Source organism: Zonotrichia albicollis, chromosome 3 (assembly GCF_047830755.1).
Source record: "Zonotrichia albicollis isolate bZonAlb1 chromosome 3, bZonAlb1.hap1, whole genome shotgun sequence".
Taxonomy (NCBI): domain Eukaryota; kingdom Metazoa; phylum Chordata; class Aves; order Passeriformes; family Passerellidae; genus Zonotrichia; species Zonotrichia albicollis.
This window is the reverse complement of record NC_133821.1, coordinates 17,585,733-17,613,246: the sequence shown is the minus strand read 5'-3', so window position 1 is coordinate 17,613,246 and position 27,514 is coordinate 17,585,733. Positions and strand designations below refer to the sequence as shown.

Here is a 27,514-nt window from a genome sequence, read left to right as displayed (position 1 = left end):
TAATTTTTATTTCTGGATATCACAACTAATTATTCTATTACAACTAGCTGTAATGTTACAACTAACATTTTTCATCTGGGCCCTGGTTATCCTTTCCATTTTATAAAGCCTGCTTCTGCACAGATTAAATTTTGAGGCTATTAACACTTTGATTACGGTCTAGTCATATTAAATTATCCCTTGGTAGTGAGGTTGTCCTGTCAACCACTATGATACCCACAATTAATTGAAAAGATAACTGGTGGTTTGATGCAAAGGCTGAGCTGGAGTAGGGTAGCAACCCCCAGGGAGTCTGGTGCAGGCTCAGGTGGGCTCTCCCTCCTTCCTTTCAGTGAGGCTGGTGACAAAATGGAGTTAGGCTATAAATGGGAACAGGATTTAGGCTTGTAACAAAAGTGGGTGGCTGCATGCTGGAGCATAATTAGTTTTTTAAGTCCTCCAGGGTGACATAGGAGAGAGAAATATAAAAAATAGGAAATTGAGTTACTACCTGCTGCTTAAAAGTAGGTCTCCATCAAAGGGGTTCAAAGGGCCTTGGGGAAACAGCACAGCTCCAGGGAACAGAAATCATGGTGTTTGGGCCTTCAGCCCTGGTATGCAATGCCACTGCCCACTCATTTCAGGTTGCTGTTTACCGGGATATTTCAGGGTCCCTGAGGGGAGATGTGCCACAGAGACTCCCATTACCAGCAGGAGGACTTTGTGGTGGTTTCCAAACACATCATCCCTGGACTGAGCATCTCCATGGATAATTGCCTTTTTGGCAGCTGTTGCCTACAGGAGAGCAGCTCACCCCAGGCCTGCCTTGTTTATCTCCCCACACTGGGACTGACAATGAGCTACGATTTTTCCTTCCATAATTATTGATAGAGTGTCTGGTAAATGCCTCCTTGCCTCCTCAGCAGACTCAAAGGTTAGCTTGTTAACAAGGAGGTTTTCAGATACTCCCCACCCGTGTTCCCTTCAGGGGCGAGCGGGGTGTCTTTCAATGCTTGTTTGATGCTGCTCACACGGGCAGGCAGCACGGTAACAAGGCAAATGATTGTCTGCTTTGCTGATCAGAGCCTCTAATAACTGCTGCCTTGCTGCTGCACATTCAATTCCTGACAAACCTACAGGCACTTACCATTTGGGCTGATGTTATTTTTACCCCTGACACCAGTTTGTCCCATTTGGGCGCGGGGTTGTTGCGTCTAATTGCAAATGATCTTGTACGGTTTCTTTTCCCTGATATCTCCAGAGGCAAAACTTTTGGAGTGCCAGCAGCAGGCAATACAGTTTCAAAGCATTTGGGAATGACAATTAGGGCTTATTTAGGTGATGATTGAGCTGCCTGAGAGCTCAGTGCCCACCAAAACGCACTGTGGCCTTAGACAAAGGGAATTTTCTTGCCTGCCTACATCTGATGAAGAGGGATACTTGCATGATGATGGCTTCTTTTCTCTGTTCAGTTGTTTGCACCTGCAAAAAGTAGTGTGCCCATCCTTGCATGGAGGCTGATGCATTGTCACATGGGGTTTGTCTATGCTAATTTATGTTACTGCCTAGAATACAAAAAAAATTGCAAGTAGCTCTAAAAAGTAGAGATTTTTCTTTTTCTTCCCCTAATCTCTAATAGTAAAATTGGGTTTGTAATAAATGTAGTAAACATAGGTTTGTGGGTAAATAGTAAACTTAAATTTCTGCTGTTTAGTTCCACTAAACCAACTCAAATTTCTGCTGTTGGTTACTTCCACTAAATCAGTGGGTAGAACTGTTTTGTTGTGCAGGTGTGAATTTCATTTGCTGTTTGTTGTGTTTTACTGTTGGAGCACAAGTGCAATTTTATTTGAGGTAGGAGTTAAGGCTGTGTTTCCAACACTAAATACCCTGTACTTTAGAGACAGGCTCTGCTGTTCTGCCCTGGCATCTCCCAGCCCTCAAGCAAGGCAGGAATGCATTGCAGACCTTTCCAAATTCCACAGTCCTTGCAGGTGGCTGGAGCACATTTTCTGCAGCCGACACAGTGGGATTTCCCCTCCGCTCCCATTCCTGCATGGCAGAAGCACACCAGCTCATCAGCTTCTTCCCTCCTGCTGCTGTTAGTTCTTACTGCTTCCAGAAATATTGCTGGATCTGGGTTAAGTGGGAGCTGCAGAGCAAGCCTTTGCTCTGAGCCTGGAGAACCATCGGCCGCACTGCGCAAAACCAAGCGCGACCTCGGTCCCGAGGAACTCGGCCTGATGTATGTGAAGCTCACACGTTCTATAAATAAGCAAAGTGCATGTGTGAGGGCACAGAAGTAGGAGGACAGTGTCAGAAGGCATTTGCTGGTTGCTTGAGGAGCAGTCAGTTCTGAGATGAAAGCTTTGTGGCCAGACTTTCCCAAAGAGCTCGCTCGCATGATTGAGGTCGGCTCTCATTTAGCCACTAAAATTAGCAGTGGAGCTTCTAGGCCAGCTGACTCTTTTGGGTGCTAAACAGCTTTGACAGCCTGGCCAGAGATAGCCCAGAAAGTGCATCTGAGTGTGGAAAAAAAAAAAATTCTATTGGTTATGGAGTTTCTCCAAATGGAGCGTCCCTCCTCTGGAAACGCATCCCTCACACTGCCTGCAAAGGTTTTGAAAGCCTATTTCTGCTTTGCAGATAGGTAGGAGACACTTGGAGATTTGTGCAAGCAGAGAGGTACAGATCTGTAGTGCACATCCCCAGCTCTAGGGCTGCTTGAGCTGTATTCAAACTGCTGAACACTCAAGTCATGTAAGACTGGATGAAAGTCAGTGCTGTACAACAGTCCCCAACCATAAAACAGGCACTGTCCTCTGCTTCTCTCCAGGAATGATAGAGGTGGCATTTAAAAACAAACCAAACACCCCACAACAAACCCAAACAAGCAGAAAAAAACAGAATAGCAAGCTTTTTCCTTCTTGCTCCTGTTTTTGGTGTTGTCCTTTGTCTTCTGGTTTTAGCTTTAAAAACTTGAAGTTTCCCCCACTGTGAATTGGGTAAGATGTATTTTTAGAAAACAATAAGGATCTCATGAGGCTAGAGCTGGGTCTAATAAAGAAAAGACTAATTGGGGAAGGGCAAGAACCAAATGGTAATGTTTCACTTATTATTATGAAAATTACCCATGGATAGGAAGAGGAAACAGCTGGAATTAATATTGTCTCACTTGCATTTTGATTTTTTGAAGTCAAATAGAACAAGAAGTATTTGGTAAGAAATGAGAAATTGAAATACTATTTTTTTGAGTTTTTAATGTAAAAATCTTTAATCCATTATGGGAAATATCCATAAAATGGTTTTCCATGTGTCCTGTAGAAAGCTGGTCCTTTAGAAAATACCTAAATTCTCTTTCTGGATCTGTGCCATATACTTTAGGCTTAATGTAGAAATCACAAAATTTGTTAATACAAAGGGCAGCAAATGAAGCAGGACTCTGGGTAGAAAGGCCCCTGGAAGGCTATTGACTAAATCTGCAGGTTCATTAATCACCTATGGATGTGAGTTTTCCTTTTTTTTTTTTTTCCTATGAGCCAGAAGATATATTTTTAAGTAAGACAAATGAAGAAAGGGTGGTTCTACAACTCATTTATGACAGTGATGGAAAGTCAGAACTTTATTTCAAGTGTGTACCCACCATCTGTGGGGAGCTGGAGCAGAACTGAGTGATAAGGCCATGACCTTTGAATGAATTCTCATTGAACAACCTCTCTGGGTGAAATTCAGCCCTTGGATATGAAGGTATTTCTTATTAAAGACGTGCATCTGAGAGCTAAACACAGCTACAGGAGTCCAGGCCAAACAAATCTGATCAGGCTATGAAAGTGAATTTTCACTCGTTATATGTAGGGAATGGTGTTGGATCAGTGAATGAAGTCCTACAGAGCTCTGATAAAAATTATCTTTATCAAAACTAACAAATTTGGTTTGGCCATCTTGGGTCATTTTATTGTTATTATTGCTTTGTGAGTGATCACCCAGAACAAAGTTTTCAGACTTTCCAGGAAATTAACTGAACATCGGTTACTGTCTGTCTTCCAAATTTATGGCTCTGCAGCTGACTATAGAGCCAGACAAACAGCCATAAATAATCTCTCATGTCTTCCAGCTCCTCAAACTGAAATCTGCTTCCTTGGGAGGAGGCAAAATGAAACTGGTGCATTACAAACAAATTTATTACAAGGTGTGTTCAGTCTTTCGTGAAGCATGAGAAATCATCAGTGCTTAGCAGGGAATGAGATTTGTTTTCCTTTTTACTTTTTATTTTATGAGTATGAATGTATCTGAGAAACTCAGTAAGAGGAACAGCATGGAATAAGTTTACCTTCTAGAAGTCAAAAGCAAAGGCCAGGCCTGGAGCTGATTAATGGCTGCATAATCTATCAGTTCAGAACCAAGGAGCTGTGGTAGAGGCTAAGTTATTTGTAAGGTAATTTAGCTTGACCTAATGAAGGCCAAGTTCCCACAGACTATGGCAAGGTCTATCAATCTCCCTGGCTCTGAAAGCACTTGGAGAGTTTTCTTACTGTATCATCATAAGTGCATTTGTTGTTTCTGAAATATTACTGCAGTGTTGCTATAGGACACGAAAGAACAGAAGCGCACACTGCTGTTCTCAAGGTGAAGAAAAAAGGGAAGTTTATTTTCTCTAACATTTATAGTTTTCCAAAAGTGGCAGTGGATTGGAGGGTGACAGTGCTACCTCTCCAATGACACTGTACAGACCATGTCCATCAAATTTCTCCTCCTCCATAAATGAATGCAAAACAATGAGTTATTTACAGAAAGTGTGTGAGAAAGTTTGCTACAAGAATGTCAACATCAGAAGGCTTAGAAAATCTTTAAAAACCAGGGTGACAACAGAGAATATTTTTTAAAAATTCTTTTTAAAGAGTAAGACTGTAGCAATGGTGGTAGTATCTCTGAGATAACAAATTATTACTAGAAGGGGCAAAACTGCAGCAGCAGGGTACAATGCTGAATTCCCCAGGTGTAGAAAATCCTTTCACCCTCTTTAGTCTGCAGTAGGAATAATTAAGTTTCTCCCTTGCTAAACTTTTTGTTTAGCAAGTCCCCTTGTGTCAGGCCTTTCTTGCAGCAGATAATGGCAGGTGCTGTGGTGGGGTGACAGAAAACTCATGCTGACTACAGACAGAAGGTGCCTGAGGAAGGTGACTCATGAAGGGTTTTGTTTGCACACACTTAGACCAAAGCAGGGATTTTTTTTTAACTGGTGGCTACCAAAGAGCAGCACATTCCCAGCCCTCACCAACACAGCTTGGTACCTTCAGCTGCCCAAAATCTAGAATTGGATCAGTTGTCCCTGACCCTCCTGCCAAGGAGCTCCTCTTTTGGGTGCCTGTTCTGCACAGACGTGTGCTGGAGAGGGAGTGAAAGCAAAGTGACTCCCCTTGTCGCAGACATCTTTTATGGAAAATCCTTTCCTTAGGATTTTTCCTCCTGAAAAGCTGAGAGGCCTCAGGAACAAAATGTAAACATTGATTATCTGCTGCTGTGGAATACAACAGGTGCATCTGTGATTGGCCCATGTTGGAATGTTTGTAATTAATCACAGCCCAGCTGGCTCAGACAGAGTCCAAGACAGCTGTCTTTATCATTCTTTCCTGTTCTATTCTTAGCTAGTCTTCTGATGAAATCCTTTCTTCTATTCTTTTAGTATAGTTTTAATATAATATATATGATAAAATAATGAATCAAGCCTTCTGAAACATGGAGTCAGATCCTCGTCTCTTCCCTCATCCAAGAACCCCTGTGAACACTGTCACAACCCCTGACACCTCAGTGCTGCAGAGATCCACATACCTGAACTCCTCTAAGGTTTTCCATCTTTGCAACAAGGATGATAAGCATTGGTCCCAACTCTGTTTCCGGACTACAAAGTAAATTTGGGCCAGTTTTCTTCACACAGAGAAACATGGAAATTAATAGGCATGAATGAGGAATCTTAAATTCTACATCATGGATTATTTTTGCATTGTTGAAGATAACATAAGAGCAGCCCATGGCTGTTTGCACACCTGGCTCATCCCACAATTATTTGCTCAAGAAGGGCTGAAGGTCTGGTACAGTCTGTGTAAGACACTGCAAAAGCTTCCAGTGGTTTCAGTGACTTCTAGTTGAAATTGCTTTGTTGATAGTCTTTGCTACTTTCCTCCAACAAAAAAAAGTCTTTTTTAATAAGGAGAATTATCTGTGTTTTTTCACTGTAGCTCTGCCTGTTTACCCTGTTACTTTACTTACACTGTATTCTTATCAATATTTAGTTTCTTCATATTTCCACTTAATTCCTCCAGGAATGATCTTTTGGGGCTAGTTTGCAGTTTGCTGGTATATTCCTTTCTCACCCAGCAAATCCAGCTGTTGCATTTCTTTTTCCCACTGCCTTATTCAGCCTTGCACCCTTTCCAGGTTTTCCTCCTCCTTCTCCCCCTTCCTCCTCCTTCCATGCAGAGGAATGTTCTGTGCTGTGCCTTTTTTGTTCTCCCTTTCTGCTTTCCTCATTTCCTGTGGGATCTCAGGATTTGAGTCCTGGCATGCCGAGCCCCCGAGACCACCCTTGGGGGGCCCGGGAGTCCTGGAATGTTGCCAGAAGTGTCTGGTGGCAGGACTTTGACCCTACACGGGAGACGACACCTTTATGAAGATAAGAGGGCCTCACCGGGGTGAAGGGTGGAAAGATTAGCTAATTAGAGGGTGAGAAACAGGGTTTAGGATTTATGTACAGGGGGGTTTAGAGGAGTAAGATGGAGGAATTGGGGTGTGTCCTGCCCTCCTTCTTCTTCCTCCTCTCCTCCATCTTCTTTGGCCACGGTGGCACCTTTGGATTGGTTAGTGCTGAGAGTACACCGAGTTATAAGAATAGATGGTATTGGGGAAAAATGATAAATATTGTACACGTCATAATGGGTATAAAGATAGGTGCCTGCCCGGGAGGGAGAGACAGTGTGCCCATGGCTGACTGCTGAGCGGATCTTTGTTAGGCTGAAAGAACATCTTTTAGATAAACAATTAATAAACATAAAACCAGAAAGAAGAACTGAAGCCTCTTCTTGTCCTTCGACCCGCGGGCTGCCCCAAGGCCACCCCCGGGCCTTCCAGGCCCCTCAAACAGCCGAGATAAACCGGACACTTGGCGTTCCCTGGGCGGACAAGAGACCACCACAACCTTTCGGGGAGATAAACCGGACACTTGGCGTCCCTGGACGGACTCGAATCAACACAACCTTTCGGGGAGATTAACCGGACATTTGGCTTCCACTGGGTGAGCTCTGACCACCACAACCTTTCGGGGGGGGGGCACCACCACCACCTTCAAAGCCCTGAAGAAAAAGAGAGAGAAGAAGAAAACAAAAAGCCAACAGAGACTGCAAAAAAAAAAAAAAAAAACAGCAGTCACTGAGAATTCCACCTCTCAGTTTCTGCCGAAGACAATCGTAGCAGAACAGCCCGGATTGGAACCAGAAGGCGCCCTGGAACCACTTCTCCTGATCTGCTGGACAGATCGAGACGTCCAGACTGCTCTGACACCAGATTTGGTAAGAAAGCCTGAAAATAACAACATGGGGGGCACACCTTCCCAGGAACAACGGGAAATTTTGTCCACCTTATAAGGTGTGACACAAACATACACAAAAAAAAAAATTAGTTCTGGCCTTAAAAGGCCAGGAAGGTAGACCTCCAGACGCAGCAGACATCTGGGGGGGGGAGGAGCATGACTCCAGAAAAATAATTAATTAGCTCTGGCCTTAAAAGGCCAGGAAGAAATAACCCAACAGACGCAGCAGACGTCTGGGGGGGGGGGCCCTCAAAACAGGGGGGAGCAAGACTCCGGAAAAGATTAGCTCTGGCCTTAAGAAGCCAGGGGGAAATGCTCTTGGAGAAAAAAGAGCAAGAAATATTATTAAAATACCCAGTCCCAAAACCCAGAAACCCTGGGAAACTCCCAAAAAGCGTCCAAAAAGTCCAGAGAGCATGGAGGACTCAGGGGCAGAGGGAGAGCAGGGGGGAGGAGAGAGGGGACCGGGGGAGGCGCTTTCTCGCGGCAGCCAGGCAGCGGCGGAGCAGGCGGGGAGCGCGGCTGAAGAAAAAACAAGAGACGCGTGTTCAGATACGGCTTTGCTAAGCTCAGGGCCGGGGGGTGCAGCGGCCCCGGGGGCCGGCAAGGTAGCAGAAACGCGCGCGGCGGGCAAAACTCGCAAGAACCCGGGGCAGAATCACATGCCAGCGCAGCAGGGGCGTCCGACATGGGCAGCGGCATGGGGGAAATTGCGCAATCCCAGAAAGGCTGCCGAGACGCAGGAGGCGCGCGGTTGTGACGCAAAAAACCCGGAGCGAGTCGCGGCAGAGCGCGGGTGCAGGCGGGGGCGGCTGGCACACACTGACGAAGGGCCACACACACACACAGCGTCGGAGGAGGAGGAGACAGAGTCGGGGCAGACCGAAGGGGGAAAATTCAGAGGCGGAACAAAAAGGGAGAGGGAAAAATTACCTCGGGAGAGACAGGGAGCGGCTCGGAAAGCACGCATGCGCAGAGCGCGGGCGGGGGCGGGCCAGACCCCCGGTGACGTCTCAGGCGAGGAGGGGCCCTCTCCAGACTTGGTGCCTTTGGTAAAAACCCTCGTGGAGTCCAAGCCTCTCCCCTCCTGGGGAAGCTTGTGTGTTCTAACCCTATTGTCAGTTGAATCAAAAACTAGGTAACCCCGGTCTCAAGTAAGCCTGCAAACAGCGACAATCGGCTGAATGAGAGGCAGTTGTGTTCATGGCTCCCAGCCACGGAGGCCGGTGACAGCGCCACTCGTGGGGGAATGACCGAAGTGCACGACATGCCTTTTCCTCAACAAGATATAAGAAGAAACGAATACTCAGACAAAAGTCGGGACTCAGACTGCAAAGGACAACTCAGAAGAGAAACAAGAGAAACGAAAGACTCTGGGGGGGTTTTCTCTTTGGAGTCTTGAATATTTCTGTATAAGAACGAAAGACTGGGAGGTTTTCTCCTTGGGATCTTGAATTGCAATAGGCAATGGGGTAAATTCACCTATTACAGGGGAAACTGACAAAGGATCATATATTGATCAGCTGGTAGATTTTTTTGACATTTCTCCCATTTGGAGAAGAATTTTAAGGGTAGGATTTTATGTTTTAATAGTTTAAGGTTTTATATTGTAATAATTCTCCTAGTCCTCATCCATGTCGTCCCAGATGCCATGAATTGGATTGTAAAAGAGGGTCTTTTGGTGCAAACAGAAGGGGGAGATGTGGGATCTCAGGATTTGAGTCCTGGCATGCCGAGCCCCCGAGACCACCCTTGGGGGGCCCGGGAGTCCTGGAATGTTGCCAGAAGTGTCTGGTGGCAGGACTTTGACCCTACACGGGAGACGACACCTTTATGAAGATAAGAGGGCCTCACCGGGGTGAAGGGTGGAAAGATTAGCTAATTAGAGGGTGAGAAACAGGGTTTAGGATTTATGTACAGGGGGGTTTAGAGGAGTAAGATGGAGGAATTGGGGTGTGTCCTGCCCTCCTTCTTCTTCCTCCTCTCCTCCATCTTCTTTGGCCACGGTGGCACCTTTGGATTGGTTAGTGCTGAGAGTACACCGAGTTATAAGAATAGATGGTATTGGGGAAAAATGATAAATATTGTACACGTCATAATGGGTATAAAGATAGGTGCCTGCCCGGGAGGGAGAGACAGTGTGCCCATGGCTGACTGCTGAGCGGATCTTTGTTAGGCTGAAAGAACATCTTTTAGATAAACAATTAATAAACATAAAACCAGAAAGAAGAACTGAAGCCTCTTCTTGTCCTTCGACCCGCGGGCTGCCCCAAGGCCACCCCCGGGCCTTCCAGGCCCCTCAAACAGCCGAGATAAACCGGACACTTGGCGTTCCCTGGGCGGACAAGAGACCACCACAACCTTTCGGGGAGATAAACCGGACAATTTCCTTGTGATATCTCCCTGGAAAGAAAATAAGCAGAGAAGGACCCACGGAAGGAGGCAGTGCAGCCGTACTTAAAAAACAGGAAGGCAAAGATATGGAGTGATGGATGGTAGCTCAACATAATGTCTGGGCTCTCCTCACCTCTTTTGTTGCTCTATGCTAAGCAGAACTGCCACACTCTCTCCATTTTAAAGATGGGTGAAAGGGTTCAAACAGCAAAACCAGCCAGTTCAATATTTTATGTTTGCAAAGCAAAGCTTCAAAATGTAGCTCAAAGCTGTCTCTGGATGGTGCAGGCTAAATGTGGCAGCAGTGGTAAGCTCCTGGACTTTCCCACAAGGGAAATTTTGGGGCTCCTGTCCCAGAAACAGCTGGCAGATAAAGCTCAAAGTCAGGATTTGCATTCACTCATTTACTTCAATGAGTTGTAACTCTGTTACAGGGTTTTATGTTTTCTGATGATATTTTTTTAATTTTATTTTAATAGTAGTGCCATTACTTACTCTGGAAGTATACTTCAGTTGCTTAGACACCTCAGTATTCCAGGGACATCTCTCTTTACAGAAGGAAATAAATTCAATGTTTAACTCATAGAGGCATCTTCTGCAACCCGTTCTTAATGGGCAAAACAAAGATAAATTCAATACAGTGCAAATCATAAGAATAATATCCAGTGTCTTCCTTCCTCCTTTCTTGGGGCAGACCTGCCAGGCAGCATTGCAGAGAGCTCTGTGGTGGGAAAAGCAGATGCAGAAAGTGCTGCCATCAGTCTTTGCCTGCACTTAGATAAACCCATTGACATTCACGGACTGTAATGGCAGAAAAGCTTTCCAGAATCATTTGACCAGAGAAATTTGAGTTATCATCATTGTCATATCTCAGCCTGACAGGGAAAATGATTTGTCAGTCAAAACGTCTCGTAAACACAGACATTTGATTCAATTTCATCAGAGGCAGCTCCTTGTGCAGAATGAGGGTGGCTGGTTCCCAAGGGAAGGGGCAATGGAAGAGCAGGGAATTCACTGACTCTTGCACTGCTGTCAGGGTGGCTCTGAGTCAGCAGGGAATGCATCAGGAGAAATGCTGGCTGCCTGGGGAGAGGGAGGCTCTCCCAGGCCTTGGGAGCAGCTCCCCATTCTGGCACAGGCTGGGCTGAGCTGGGACTGAGCTTTGTGTGCTGGAGTCAGCCAGAGACCTGCCGGGAGAGGGAAAATCCATGTAGCCCTTCATACCTGTGTGGTATTTTCTGAGAGCCCCGTCAAAGGGAGGAAATTATGAATCTGACTGCATGTTCTTAGGAGGCTTCTATTCTATTCTATTCTATTCTATTCTATTCTATTCTATTCTATTCTATTCTATTCTATTCTATTCTATTCTATTCTATTCTATTCTATTCTATTCTGCTGTACTAAAACCATACTAAAGAATAGAGAAAGGATACTTACAGAAGACTAAAAGATAATAATGAAAAACTCATGACTGCCTCCAGAGTCCCAACACAGCCTGACTGTGATTGGTCATTAAGTCAAAACAATTCACATGCTGGATAAACAATCTCCAAAGCAGCAAAACACAGGAGAAGCAAATGAGATAATATTGTTTTCATTCTTCTCTGAGGCTTCCCAGCTTCACAGGAGAAAATCCTGGGCAAGGGGATTTTTCAGAAAATGGGAATGTGACAGACTTGAATGACACTGGTGAGGGATGGGGCTGGCCCAGTGCCAGCCAACAGCACCCAGGATCTCCCTCTGTAGGCACTCGTGGGCCTGAGCAAATCTCCTTGTGCTAATGGCCTTATTAAGATCAAGCCAGTGTACATTGCAAATCTACACAAAGAGAAATTAGAGCCCAGATTAGATTAGGGGCTGGAGGCTGGGAGCGTACAGCTGTTTGCCAAATTGCATGCTGAATTTCATTTTTGAATAGACTTTTACTGATAGCAATTTGAAGGCAGTCATTAGAGCCATCAGCTCTTTGAATGAGAAATTTCAAGGGACACTTCAGCATAAATCTGCTCCTCTGCTCTAAGAAATTATTCCTGATATGCTTTGGGCTATGGAAACCAATTACATGAATTTTGCACAATAACCAGTTTCTCCCAAATGGGAGTAGCACTCCTGGCCATAAACAGACATCTTTTTACTTCCAATTAACTGTGTGGGTGTGTAAATATAAGGAAAACTGCCTTTTCAACTTGAATTTATTAAACAGAAAACAATGAGGGAAAGGAATCATCATTCACAGTTAGAATATGAGACTCTGGCCATCCTTCTTCCCTTCCTCTCCAAGCCAGCTGGAATTGTGAAAACAAACCCTTTCCCATTAAATCATAAATACTGCAGGTTTTATTCCTTACTGACTCCTAGGCTCCAAGATTTAGGAAAGGGTAGGATATTAATTTCCAGAGCTAAACTTGATATAACTCACAGTGCTCTGGCTGTCATTTAAACTTCAGGTGTGTTTTTCTTCTATTGCAGATACTCCAGAGCTGCCCTGTAATCCCCAAATCCCACTGAATTCACAGCCTAGTGATGCAGCAATGTCAAAGGGATGCAGCTGGTAATTCTGCCTGGCTGTTAAACTGCCTCATGTCACCCTGCTTCCAATGGCTGCTGACAAGGTATGTGTTTTACCTGCTCTCAAGTGCTTTAATCTTAGTATTAGTGGAAAAATAAGCCATTATTAATGCTTAAAGCCATTGTTATCTTCTCTCTCTGCCAGCCAGTTCTACATTAATATTAGGGTGTCTAAACTGAAGCTTTGTATGTGTGACTCAGGCCTCCCATGTCATTAGTTTGAAAACCCTGAGAGCATTTTCTTACACAAAAATTGCACAGGGAAGGAAGAGGGGTCTTTTTATTTACCTTCAGATTTCCATCCTTGAGGATTTTCTTGCTGGGTGTTCTCAGGTTGCAGCTTCAATTAGAAGACTTAATTGATTTTGTATGAACACCGGGATCCCTTCATTCCCCAGGAGCAGCAGCTTTCATTAAAACCACCACCCAATACCATGAGAAATGCAATTAAATTCTGGAGCTGCCAACATAGCTGCAAAAATGGTATATAAAGCCCAAAGTGATAAACACGTTGAGAGAGGAGGCTGAGCTGCTCTAGCAGGGCTCTGGTCTGGCATTCACATTCTCTGAAAAATTCCCTTCATCCACGATTTTCTCCTGGGAAGCTGAGAAGCCTCAGAGAAAAGGAAAACAATTCTTTTGTCATTTGCTTCTCCTGTGTTTTGCTCACGCGGAATGTGTTTGGAGCTTGTTTACCCACAGGTGGTTGTTTCATTGGATTCTGGTGTGAGTTGTTTTGACTGATTGGTGAATTGGGGCCAAGCTGTGTTGGGGCTCTGGAAAGAGTCACACATTTTCATTATTATCTTTTTAGCATTCTGCAAGTATCCTTTCTGTATTCTTTAGTATAGTTTAGTATTCTTTAATATAATATAGTATCATAAAATAATAAATTAGCCTTCTGAGAACATGGAGTCAGATTCACCATTCCTGCCTTTGTCAGGCATTTCCCAGCAAACACAATACTCTGGGTCTTTGAGGAGAGGTACAGCACTGCTCAAACCAGATCCAGCCAAGCCTTTAGCCAAGCAGGGGCCAGGACAGCTGCAGCCACAGCCCTTGCATGTTTCCTGTGTGAAGGCAGGGCCCTGTAATTGCTGCTGGACTTGTGTTAATCCATGCCTGGACAGGAGATGGAAGGATGGACCAGGAGAGCTTCAGTTGCATCTTCTGGACCTCTTGCAAAGGTTGAGCTAATTGCAAAGCTTTTTTTCCTGAGTAGTAGTAGCAGCACTGGAAAGGCAAAAATAAACACTCATAATATGTCTCAACCCCCCCAGACTTAGCTGAATGGGAAGGAAATGCATTATGCCATTTTTTCTTACAGTTGCTTGGCTTAGTGCAGTGATGACAGCACAACATGGGGAAGTTGTTCCTGCCAGGTTGAGGTGTGGACTCAAATCCAGCCAGCAGGAAAGAGCTGAGGATTTGGCTGGGATGGGAGAGGAATTTTCCTTTGTTAACTGCTTTTGCATCTCCCACTGAGAAGAGGATCAAAGTTTAAAGTGAGCAGGCCAGCAGAACAGTGCTGGATCTGTGATCCAGTATCCAGGTGTATCTCTCCTTAATGTTCTCCTGAAGGCTTGAAGCACAATCAGAAGTTCATTTGAAATTGTGAAAGTCATAAGTGAGGAACATTGATAGGTAGGGACGAAGAGACATCAAGAACTAAATTTGCTATTTTGGTCTGGTTTTCCCTCCACTATCTTTGGAAAAAAGAGAGAGAGAGAGTGCATTGTAGAGCCAAAAACTCAGCTAGCCACCACAACACTCCTTCCCCTTCAAAATTAGGGGGAAAAATCCTTCCAGGTACTGAAGAAGGGAATATGTGCAGGGTTCTGTGGTCCTCTCCCATTAGCCCTGGCTGTCTGCTGTCCTTTGCTTCAGCTGAACTCCTGCCCTTCCATGGGAGGTGCACCTTGTGGCCTTGCACACAGAAATTGCAGGAAAGTGGAAAAGTAGTTGTCTGTCATTCAGTTACTTGCTATTTTATTTGCCCTTTGAAGCACCAGAGAGAGGTCGTCTTTTTTAGATCAATATTGGGAGCAATTTGTGATTTCAATTGTAAACAAGCTTGGTGTGATTGTGTAGCAGCAGATGCTGGGAAACATGAAGTATTTTATCTGGCAGGTCCTATCTCTCTGTAGGTCTTGCAGGCCAAGACGCCGAGCTTTCCTGGGAAGACCCACCACAGGAACAGCACCCAGCTTTTTTCCTTTTTTTCCTTTCCCATTTTGTTTTTTTTTTCCTTTCCCATTTTGTTTTTTTTTTTCCTTTCCCATTTTGTTTTTTTTTCCTTTCCCATTTTGTTTTTTTTCCTTTCCCATTTTGTTTTTTTTCCTTTCCCATTTTGTTTTTTTTTCCTTTCCCATTTTGTTTTTTCCTCCTTCCCCTTTTTTTTCCTCCTTCCCCTTTTTTTACCCTCCCCCTTTTCCCCCCTTTTTTCTTTTTCTTTCCTTTTTTTCCCCGCTTTTCTTCTTTTTTCATTTCGCCCCCCCTTTTTTTACCTTCCCCCCTTTTTTTACCTTCCCCCCTTTTTCGCCCCCTTTCTCCCTCTTTTTTTCTTTTTTCTTTTTTTCTTTCTTTCCTTTTTTCTCCCTCTTTTCTTCTTTTTTGATTCCCCCCCGCCTTTTTTCCTCCCCTTTTTTTCCTTTCTTTCCCCCCCAGCCGCCACATTACTTTTCCTAACTTAAAAGCCAAACCCGCTCCTTTTCTCCCCATTGTGCAGGTCGGCAGAGGGAGAGCGCGCAGGGAGACGGGCAGGGGCGGGGATCGCTTTCATCCTGCCGGGGCTGTGTGCGTGTGTGCGCGTGTGTGAGCATCCCGAGCATCCCGGGGGATCCCTCCATCCCTGCCTGCCCGGGAAGCGCCGCCGGCGGTGTGCGGAGCCGATAAGGAGATGAAACAATGCCTGCGACACCGGGATGGCTCGGTGAGGATGTGGCAGAGTCAAAAAGCTTTTGTGCCTTCGCTGCACGGGGCAGATCTGCTCGCTCCCGAGTGCTTAACTCCTTCTCTTCCTTTTCACTGTGTCATTTCATGCACAGCTTGTAGGAGCATGTCGGCATTTCCAGCTGGTCAGAGTGACCCCGAGAAAAGTTCCAAAGTCTCTTTTCCCAGCTCAGCGGTCGAAGGAGTCAGGGCTCTTCATTTCTCAGTCTCAAGGTTGTTTATTGTATCTTATCTATCAAAAATTTTCTCCTGCTCTGCCGAGGTCAGCTCAGCAAGACAGTCCACGGCACTCTGCCTGCCTGCAGTGTTATCTTTTTATACTAAAAACTACATATATAATGTTTACAATTATTTTCCAATACCTATCACCTCTGTTAGACAGTGAGCTTCTACTCTAAACCAATCTGTAAGTGACAACATCACAGCAGAAGATGGAGGCCAAGAAGAAGAAGGAGAAAGGCTGGACATGCCCAGTTCCCTCCATTTTGCCTCCTGAACTCCCATTCTAAAAACCCCTAAATCTACTTTTCCACCCTGTGATAACTTCACTAATATTCCACTTAAACTGTTGTGGCTTGCTGATCTTCATACAAGGTTGGTAATTTGCTCCATGGGTCATAATCAAACCCACAGGGGCATTTTGGGCTCTGTGCCAGGGTCTCCAAGACCCCTGGCAGGAATCTTGGCTGCTCAGGACAGCCAGAGGGATGTCCTGGGTCCTGACAGAGCATCCTAATTTGTGAATGCTGAGGAAATGGCACTTGTGTTTCTTGTTATTTGCTAGGATTTACATTTCCTTTCTTCCTCTGTGAGACCTGTAAACCACTGCAGTGCAGCCCTAAGTGAAGATTTAGGGATGCCCAAGCTGTGCCTTGGCAGAGGTGGGAAATCTGAGATGTCCTTGCTTGAGATCCTCAAGTGGAGCTAAGGAACCAAATTTCTTATATTATTGATGCCTCATTTCCTCATTACTGCCACAAAGATTTATGTGAAGGGACTTGCAGGGTGCTAATGGAATTACCCACCTAAATCTCCCCTGTGCCAGTGGCAGAGAATGCTCTGGTTCTTTGCCCTCACGTTAGTGCTGGGTGAGTAACTGAATTATTTGTTAGCTAGCAAAACTAAAAGTCCTTGAGTTTTGTTGGTGGGTGGTGCTGAGAAAAAGACACCATTTCAATACCTGTTTTTTTAATACTTTTACTTAATCTTGAGTTATAATTTGAAATACAAAATGAAAACATTTTGATAATTTTTCCCATTCCAGTGCCAGCAAGGGTCAGTGGTTTCATTCAGTAAACTCTGACCTTTTTCTTTAATTTTTTTTTTAAATTTTATTAACAAAATGCCATCTTGCAGCATTCCACTTATCTCTGTTTATTGTGCCTGCTCCTGTCAGAACTTTAATGTTGTTTCAGATCTGGTGCTGATTTTGCCGTGAGGCAATGGGAAAGGACTTCTCAGCAAAATCAGCACTAGATCTGAAATAATAATCAGTTAATTTCCTAAAATCCCTTTGGGTTTGGTGTCTGTGTCAGGGCACAGAACTGGGCTTGGGGAGGATGCAAAGAGCAGCACAATCACTTGTGTGGAACTGACTTCTGGTCTGCTGAAATCAGACCACAATCTGAAATCAGCAGCACAATCACTTCAGGACCGACTTCTGGTCTGTTGAAAATGACTGAAAGAGGGGGAATAATTCTGGAAATCACTCTGAAATCAAGAGGGGAGGATACAGCTGGGGCTGGGCAGCCTCTCGTGTGAAACCACTTCTCTGAACTTTGTTCAAGTGTGTGCTCAGACACCGGGGAATGATTTATTCCTGTTCTGGGCCTCATCCTGTGGGGCTGGGAGTGTTGTCAGGAAAGGTGACCAGGTCAGCTGCTCCATGCACTAGGAGGACAGCTTGTGCCTATAAAGAGAAATACAAGTTCAGTACAATGGAAGTATGATAGTCTGAAGATTAATGACAGAAAACTATCACGTGTTGGAGGAGAGGAAAGTAAGCAGGAAAAAAGGAGCCTAAATTAGGCTGCAGCTCCCTGGGCAGAACACTCAGGTTATAAATATTCTGGCAGCATTTAGAGCAGGGCTGGCTGTGCTGGTTGCTCTTTGCTGTCCTTGACACTGTCTGTGTGCATTCATGCTGCTGTGCTGACAGAGCCTCCCCAAGGCTCCCTGAGGTGTGGGAGGAGACTGTCAGTGGGTTTGGCAGCAGGACTGGCTCCTGGCTCTGCTGGAGAGAGACTGTGGGGCAAATTGTTCCCCATTTGCCACAGCAGCACTGTGGGACAGGAGCATTTCATTGTGAGCATTTGATCCTAAACATTTCACTGTGAGCATTTCATTTCTCAGCTACTGCCAGGGATGCTGGGTTTAAAGACCATCTTCTCAAAGGAGCTAAACCTCCCCACACCATCACTGAGTCACCCTGATCTTTGTGATCAGGCTGGCACAAGGGCTTGAAAAGCATCATCACCATCCTCTCCAGCCCCAAAGCTGTGATGGGCAAAGGAAATTGAGGCATGAAGAGGAAAATGTGGGGTGCTGATGTCCCAGCTGGGTTAGGAGAGCTGGGAGCAAAGCAGCAAAACGCTTCTCATTGTCAGGCTTAGGTCACAGCAGATTTTAGCCTTCAAAACCCCCAGTGATTGTTTTAGAGGAGCAGAATTCTCATTGCTGCAGGGAGCCAGCACCTGCAGTGAGCTCCACCTCTGCCTCCCTTGGTCTTGGCCCTTTCCTGGGGGGACCAAGGAGTGAGGGGAAGGCAGCAGTGTGAGCTAAATGAGATCAGGCACTGGTCACTGTTTGCTGGGCTGCCATGTGTGGATCCCTGGGAATTGCTGCATTGCTGAGTGCAGTCAATCCACTTAACCAGCACAGCACTGCTCCTGAAGGGTCCCAGCCAGCTGTTCCTGGCTGCTGTGGTGCATGGAAATGAAAAGTGCAATCCAGCCTCTGGTTCCAGTCAAAATTCTGGAATAGCTCAGCCCTGGGAGGTGCCTTCAAACCTTCAATATGATTGTAGAGCTGCTATGTCAGGATGAATACTTTTTTATTTGTAAAAAAAAAAAAAAAGAACTTTATTCCTGCCATAAAAACGTTTAGTAGAGAGTTAACTGAGGTAATGTTTTTAGAAGCTGAAAATCACAGGAACTCAAAAAGGCAACAATGATTTATTTTTTTATTTTTTATTTTTAGATTTTTCTTTCTCTTCTTTTAAAGCTCCCGAGAGTTGATTTCCTGATGTCATTGTTGTAACTCTGGATCTGAGTAATTCATTTGTATTTGTGTCAATCCCATGTATGCTTCTGTAAACATTGCATACAATTCAGACTAAATGAACAGCTAAACTAAAGCTGGTACTGAGCAAATCAAGCAGCTAACTGTTGTGTAGAAGCAAAGCAAAGGAGCAAAACCCTTTGCCAGAGCTCCACTGTGCCACCAGGTGTTCTCTGCTGGATGCATTGTTTTTCTTGGATCATTTATACAAAAAGGCCACTTTGATTTTTGTTTCTATATCAGATGCATTGTGAGACCAGTGCTGATATCCTGACTGTGTCAGTTTCCTTGATTTTAAGGAAATTTTCTAGGCCCCTCTGTTTTCCCCATTCCAGGTTGTGCTGATGCCTCTGATGTGAATAAAATCAGAGAGGTAACCTCACTGTCATTCAGAGCTATGACTGTTCATGGTAAACTCTTGCTTTTGGCTTAATAACTCAATAGTGTCTGAACTAACACCACTGTTTGGCCCATCAGGACTTTAAACCAGCCTATTTCTGTTAAGGAGCCAGTGGTTTTTGGGCACTGCTCTTTGCAAGACAATACAGGAGTTACTTCATGGTTATGGTTGAGTTATGGGTATTTGTAGGGTTAGGATTCATGCAGGGAGAACAAGGAAGGGGCTGAAGCATGGTGGAGTGGGGCTGGGAAGGGATCCCCAAGGGAGGTGTGGGCTGCCAAGGGACCTGGGTGGTCAGAAACTTTGTGTGTGGTCAGTGTGTTGTAGTTGGGGTTGAAAACCCAAAAGGATGCACTGCTTGTCTCTCACTCCTTCACCATCACAGTTGCTTTAAGGGCTAGATGCATCCCTTTCCTGAAGCACAATTTCCAGCTCCAAGGAAACCATTAGCCATTTTCCTTAGAATATACTTTGAAATGTATCACCTATTCATTACTGTCCTATTTTAAATTAAGTGGGAAATTCATTATTTTGAAATCACAAACTTTAATGATTCTTCTGTGCGAGGCTTAATTTAATCAACTACTCAATGCACACTGTGGTCTTTGCAAATAGCAGCTGCAGTTGAGTAACAGGAAAAACAGACTCCATGGACATGAGGAAAAAAGCACCCTGGATAGCAGTCCAGTCTGCAAAATCAAAAATCAGATACCCATAGTTCAGGTAAATTGAAGCTGAAAGAAAACCAAATCACTTTGCAGCACCAGGATGAATGAGAAGACAATCTGAATATCAAATTGACCTTGCTCCAGGGGAGAATAATTTGGTATGATATATATGCTGTCCCTGAATGTGTTGCTTACAGACAAACTAAGTGGTTTTCCTGGAAAAAGAAATAAAGGAGGTGAACATAAAGCCGTGAGGAATTAAGGGTCATACTCCCAAGTCAACCCTGAGATCATTTTGGAAACAATACACTTTTAAGTGAAAGATGCAAGATTTTTCTTGGTAGGAGTGTTCATTTATGCATAACTTGTACAGCTGTTGACACAAGTTTTAGCACAGCAGCTCAAGGACAGCATTAAAGAACCCAGGACAAATAGGAATGAGTGTATGAGAAATGGAGAAAAAGCATGCTGCAGAGGGACTGAGTATTGAGAAACATATCCTGGCCTGAGTGAAGGTACTGGAAATTTTGTTATGAATGTACAAAAAATTAGTGATTTTTTTTTTTTTAAATACATTGATTCTGTTATAGAGCTCCTGTAGCCAAGCAGCCCTCATGAAATGCTTAAAGTGGCTTGGTGCCACCACCCTGAGAGCAAGAACAGAAGGGATTTCATTCCTGAAGCCTCACTGTCAGGTCTCATTAAGGAGCTAAGTGTTCTCTTTTCTCCTGATTACCCTGTGCAGGCATCCCTGGTGCTGTTCAGCTTCATTTTATGGCCCCTGCAAGTAAAGTGCAGCTCCATAGAAAGGCAGCCTGAGATGTGCAGGGTAAGAAGGCACAGACCTGCTGAGTGGGTGCAGAGCATAAATACCAGGGCTAAATGACAGGGTGGGTTTGCAGGAACAAGAGTGGGAAGATTGTGCCTGTTTGTTACCACTGGGTCTTGGGGGAGTTTTGCCACCAAGTTCCATTAAAATGAGACTTTCAGCCTTTAAAAGCATTCATTCAGAGGCTTGTTTTGTTAAATAAGCTAGCAAAGATTGTATATTAGTCTCTGACAAGGCTACATTTGGGTGAAAACCATGCTGAATTATTTATTTTGTCATTAATGTCACACAAACCACAGTAAGAAGAATTATATGGGCTGCAAGAGCGAGTGGCTCTAAGTCAGGTTCAAACAAATGGAATTGTTATTCTTCAATACCAGTGGCAGGCTGCAGCTGCCTAATGCATCCAGGAGAGGATGAGAAGTGAATGGTAAATCAATGGAAAGGTTCACACCTGACTGACAGCCTTTAAATAATGTAAAGGGTCCCATGGCAAACAGCAGAGTTATAAAATACATTAGCATTTCAGACCAGTGCAAAGACATGCAAGGAAATGTTTGGGAAGTTTTGGTCTTGTAGCTGCAAAGTTTAAAGAGCTGGAGAGGAGAGTACATGGAAAATGGGGTGGAAAGCTCAAAGTGTTCTTTTACAATGAGAAAACAAAGAAATTTTCATTTGGCCAGATTGACTTTGGCTGGCATTGGCCTTTGGTAAGGCCAGAAAGGGTCATGTGCTGTGCAGGGCAGAGGACTCCAGGGAATGGTGCTCCCTGGAATAGTTTGGGTAAGGAGGTGAACCCAAGGCCACTTTGGGAGTGCAAGCTCAGCCCCTTCTTGTTTCACATGTGACCTCTCTAAACCATGCCACACAAGATCCCACAACTCTGATGCTCTGCCCACCTCTTGCCAGCTGTGGAAAGACCATTCAGGGCATCCTGGCGGTTCTCAGCTGTGTTCTATCTTTCACAAAACAGCTTCTGTTTTCCTGAACACACCTCATAAGGGTAGGATGAACACAATTTAAGTTGTATATAGCTGATGCTGAGGTTCTGTCTGGTTCTGGGAGTCTGTGCAATGTGCATTCCCTGGTTCTGGGAATCTGTGCTGTCACCGGGATTTTTTCTGAAAAATCCCTTCACCAGGATTTCTTCTCCTGGGAAGATGAGAAGCCTCAGCTTCTCCATGTTTTGCTCCTCTGGAATGTAGTCTAGAGATTGTGTATCCAAATGTGAATTGGTTTTAATTAATGACCAATCACAGCCAGCTGTGTCAGACTCTGAGTCTGTCACAAGTTTTACTATTCATTCTTATCCAGCCTTCTGATATATCCTTCCTCTTTCTTTAGTATAGTTTTATTATATCCTTTTCTTTTAATATAATATCATAAAATAATAAATCCACCTTCTGAGAAACATAAAGTCAAATTCTCATCTCTCACCTCGTCCTGGAGATTCACAACACCACAGTGTGCAATGTGCATTATTGCAAATCCTCTCTGCACATGTGTACATGCCAGCTTGTACAGGAGTGTGCTCTCTCTGGGCTTTGAAAGGTCAGAACTTTGCATTCCTGGCCCCAGAAATGGGCCATAAAAGGGTCTTTGATTTGTGGCTGTTTGGTGTGCTCAGAAAAGGGAAGGAGGATAAATGTTTGTGATCGGACAGCTGGATATGGCATGATTAGTTCATGGCTATAAACTAAGCCACAAGAAGTTTCACTCAACATGAGGGAGAGCTTCTTTATGTTGAGGGTGGCAGAGCACTGGGAAAGCTGCCAAAGGTCATGGAGTCTCCCTCTCTGGAGACATCCCAAACTCACCTGGATGTGTTCCTGTGTCACCTGCTCCAGGTGATGCTGACTTGGCAGTGGGTTGGACTGGAGGATCTCCAAAAGTCCTTCCCAAACCTAATGACTCTGTGATTCTGTGTTTTCCCACTACACATTAGGATGGGCAAGAGCGAGGCTTGGCAGGGCTGGTGTTTGATTTGTGATTCAGCAGCAGACTTTTGGTGGGACATTAAGTGTACAGTGATTTACATAAGCTATGCAGCTTTCTGCTTTGTCATCTATGAAATTGGGAGAAGTAGCCTGAAAATTATGTAGTGATGAGAAATGCCTTAGCAGCTCTGTGGTGCTGAGCAACAACTGTAATGAGGTAACAAGACTGTGAAACTTTGGTTTATTAAATTCTTTCCAATGTTAATGGTTAAAGTTTATGGGAACAGTATTAGAAACACATTTAGGTTTTTAAAAAGCTGAGGCATCATTTATTCTGCAGTGAGAAATGTCAGCCACTAGAAAGACAAAAATTAACTTTTTGTGTAACTATAGTGAGGATGAGCCTGTCACTGAATGAAGGTTGAGTTTGTTTTAGCATGTCCATTAGTCCACAGCAGACTGGGAGCTTTATATGGAATATTTCATGGAATGAACTATGAATTGTAATGCTTGGATGCCGCCTTTAAACAGGCACAGCCATCAGAAGGAGCTTCTGACAACCAGGAAAGGGCTAATGAAATTAATTGCAAACATTTTCTCAGCAAGAGAAAAAATCAAAGTAATCATACTTTTAATTTAATGATGGGAAAAATTCTGCTTTATTTTGTTTAAGAATACTAATTTTAAAAAACCCTAATCTGGTAACACCGTTTGCTTCAGTGTCCCCTCTGACCTTCTGAGGGAGCTATGAGAAGTCTTTCTTCTCTTCCTGGGATTTCTCCTCTTTTATCTACCACCCACCAGTCTCCTCACTTGATCTCCTTTGCCTGGTTGGCTGCTCTGAAGTTCTCCCTTGTTTTTGGTGCCTCCAGGCCATGGGGTAGGAGTTAAGCACAGCACAGCATGGACAGCTGATCCCCTCTTTGACAAGGAGAAGCAGCAGGACCTTTTCTCAACCACCGGGCTGGAAATTCTCAGTAGCTCCCTTTGGCTGTGAATTCAACAGAACAACTTAAAAGGTGTCTCCAGTAGCAGTTGCTTTCTCTGCCTTTTCTTGGCTAGGCATTGTTGTTATTTATTCTCCTACTAATTCCTGTGTCACTGCATGATTGTGTGTCATGTATCATGTGTGACACGTCACTAGTGGTTACTTGGATCTGTTCTTTTTCCTCCCTTAATCATGGACAGTGATGCTGAGCAGCATGGGCCCAACATGCAGCCCTGGGGCACCTGTCAGAAATAGTCTCTTGCATGAGGATTTCACCAGTCACCATTTAGTTATTTTGGATTTCACCAGTCACCATTTAGTTATTTTGGCTGTGAAATGTAGCACACTGACTTTATTCTGCCCTGTGAACCCACAGGCAGAGCTTTTGCATGGCATACTCAGGTGAGAAAAGGTGTGATGAAGAAAAGCCCTCTCAAATAATGAGCCAAAACCTGATTCTACCCAATGTTCTCATACACGCCATGCTGTTAGGAGTCGCCTATTTCAGTATTCAAAAAGGGCATCCAACAGGTTGGCTGGAAAGCCGAGCGCCTTGAAAATTCTGGAGTGGCTTTATTGCAGTGGGGTAAAAAGATGAGTTGATCAAAAAGCTTTTTAAAAGTGTAAGGTGCATGTGTGGGTGTGGTAAGTTCCAGTGACACTGTGTGAGACACAGCTGTGGGGGTGTGAAGAGAATGATCACAGTCCAGGTTAAGGCAGGATAATGTCACTGAACTCACTCCAGTGTGTTTGTATTTCATATAATCATAGAATCACCTGGTTCCAATCTCCCAGAGGTGGGCAGGGACACCTTCCCCATACCAGGTTGCTCAGAGCCTCATCCTGCCAGGCCTTGAACACTTCCAGGGATCCAGGGGCATCTAACTTCTCTGGGCAACCTGTGCCAGTGCCTAAGCACTCTCACAGGGAAGAACTCGTTCCTAATATTCAATATAAACCTAATTTCTCTCAGTTTGAAGCCATTCTCCTTTGTCCTGTCACTCCAGGCCCTTGTGAATAGTCCTTCTCCATCTTTCTTGTAGGCTCCCTTCAGGTACTGAAGGCCACAATCAGGTCACCCCTGAGCCTTCTGAACAATCCCAAATCTGTCTTTCCTCAAGGAAAGCTGCTTTATCCCTCTGATCATCTTGGAGGCTCCCTCTGGCCTCACTCCAACAGCTCCATGTCCTTCCTCTGCTGGACCTGAGCTGGACACAGCCCTGCAGGTGGGCTCTCAGCAGAGGGGCAGAATCTCCTCCCTTGACCTGCACTCCAGTGTGAGTAAAAGTAAAATTTGCATTTTAACCTGTAAAGAGTAGCTCCTGGAAAAAGTAATAAATTTGAATGTGCTGCAGTAACAGATCTCCATTAGCTGCAGAAATGGGGTTTGGCTGCATGTCACTGTGTAAAGCTACTTCAGGTTTTCACCTTGCTCTAACATTGTCAGTCCTCTGAGGAATTGCTCCGTGTTTACACAGCACTTTGCTTTCCTGGCTGATAGAACAGCTTGTTTGCCACAGCAACCCCAGTGGTGACTCTGCTGCTCAGGCACAAGAGATGTTCACATAAATTTTGGAATTATTGGTGTTTTAATGCAAAAGGAATCTGATGTAGTAATGAGATGCTAAGCCAAGAAAGCAAGGTGTGCTACAAGCTCATTAACCAAGATTCCTGTGCAACCATCTTCAGGAATGCTCTTGTTTCATCTGTTGGTTTTGCTTTTCTATGCTTATGCATGCACTTAGGGGGAAAAAAAACCTTTGAGAAATAGAAGAATACAGCTGAAGATGCTGAATGACATTTTTAGCCTAGTGTTTGACAAAGACATTGCTCATGAAGACATTGCTAATTACAATTCATAGTTTATTCCATGAAATCATCCATATAAGGCTTCCAAAAACAACCAAAACCAACCAAATCCATTTTTCCTTTAAGGGAGGCTGCTTTAGACCTGAAGGTTCCTGGATGCTTGTCGGGGCTCATGCTGCTGTGCCACTCGCCTTCCTTATGGGAAGAGTAACATTTTGTGACCAAGACAAAGCTTCATAAGAGCAGCAACAGCCAAATTACAAATTACTCTCCTTTCTGACTAGTCCTTTAAAGGAAAATCTCTCAGATGTGACTCCCAGGGGGCTGAAGTCAGTGTGGGTGTTAAGCAACATGGCTTGGCTATTTGGGTAAAATGGCGTAGTTTTGATTAGGTAGGGAATTGGAGGATAAAGGGATTTATTTTTCTCAGAACTGGGCCTAGAATAGCAACATAAAAACCTGGATCAAATAGCTGAAGCCAATATCTTCCCCTTGAGGCTTTCTTTTGGTTCCTTTGTAGCACATCAACTTAAAAGAAACCTAAACTCCAGTTTCTGAAGGTTGCAGAGTGGGAGGGCAAAAAATAAAAAGGATGTTTGGAGTTCACAGATGCAGCCTCTTAGGAAACTGTGGAATCAACCTGTCGTCCTTGGAGTCATGGCTGATAATTCCTATGTGCCTCTTGGTTTTTATCTAAATTATCTGCTGGCACATCTGCAATTTATTGATGCAGTGTGACATTGGTACAATGCAGTCTCTTTAACATGTTCCTAACTCTCCTGGTACTTAGGAAGGCAGCATGGACAGGAGAGGAAAAAAAAAGATGGAAAAAAAAAAAAGCTTTTTTGCTACTTTTTTTGCCCTGGATGTGTTAATCCTCTCCAGCCTGCTGAGCAGGTCAGGCTGTTGGCTGGACATTGCTGACCAAGATGCTGATGCAGACACTTCCACCCACCTGCAGATAATCTGTCCTCTGTGCGTATCCCTAAACTATATTTGGAGTGAAAAGCAGAGAACAGATACATAAGTGCTTATTTTAACAGCTCTCACTGTAAGGAACTGCTCCTGCTGAGTGGGCATAGGGATGTGTGCTGCTTCTTGCTCCAAACAGAGCCTGGAGGCCCTGGGGGGTGACAGAGTGGGTGGACAGAGCCCCTGTGACACAGGGGATGGGGAACCTGCCCCCAGGTAAGGTAGGGGACCAGCAAAGACCTGACCCTGCACCCACAGAGCTGCCTCCAAGCACCAGCTCTGACTTCAGTTTCTGTCCCAAATCTTATTGGATTTGCAGTAACTTGTTTTAGCCTTTCATCTTGCTTTCCTGGATCTTAATTTGCTTTGCAATACATCTTCTGCCAGGTTGTCTAAAATGTATTGAAGGAAACAACACTAATGCCCCCCCCCAGATAGGACAACAGAAGAATAGAAAAGAAAACAATTCCCTTAAAGGAGAGAAAACAGGGTGGAGGAAGGGGGAGAAGCAATGAAAGAAGAAAGACTTGGATATTTTGTTAAATATATTTGGTTAGGATTGTTTTTCAAAGAGCTTTATGTTTTAATAGTCTTTGGTTAAAAGGAAAAACTGTTTTATTAAGAATACTGCTTCTACTTATTTTCTGTAAAATTAATATTTGCACAGAAAAAATATAGCTTATACTTTGCATACTAATTTTGACTGCTTATCTTTGCTCCTTTTATTTTTTTAAAGGAAATTATACCTGGATCCCTGTAATCCTAAATTCAACATGAAGAAGGGACCTGAATGCTACTACACATCTGCCTGCTGATTTCCAAACCATCTTATAGAATTTCCAAAATAGCTTATGCAATATATGACCTGGAGAGAAGGCACATTTTCTTCCAGGAAAGAAAAAGGAAGAAAGGTCAAGCTTTACTGCCTCCCTCTTCCCAGAGGAAAGATGGAATATGGAGGCTCAAAGGCCTGCCACGGTGGCTACAACATTTCAACCCTGGAGGGGCAGAAAGAAGCAAGGAAAAACACCCCTCTAAGGTAAGTGTGGAAAATGTATATTTCATGACTGGCCTTTTGCAAATATTAAAATTAATATTATATGTGTTATGTTAGAAAGTTATACTGTATTAATTTTTTTAAGTACTGTGTTAAATAT

At 44.2% G+C, this 27,514-nt stretch overlaps 1 long non-coding RNA gene across 3 annotated transcripts in view; it reads left to right on the top strand.

The window, feature by feature from the left end:
• Positions 1–27,514, top strand: part of LOC141728476 (uncharacterized) — a 49,284-nt gene that overhangs the window by 4,167 nt on the left and 17,603 nt on the right. For 2 of the 3 annotated variants that reach the window (XR_012579418.1, XR_012579416.1), the window contains exons 2-3: positions 12,425–12,567; positions 27,094–27,396. This is a non-coding gene — a long non-coding RNA (uncharacterized LOC141728476). Of the gene's footprint in view, positions 1–12,424; positions 12,568–15,299; positions 15,456–27,093; positions 27,397–27,514 lie in introns of those variants that run through there. The other variant, XR_012579417.1, reaches the window with a different exon arrangement.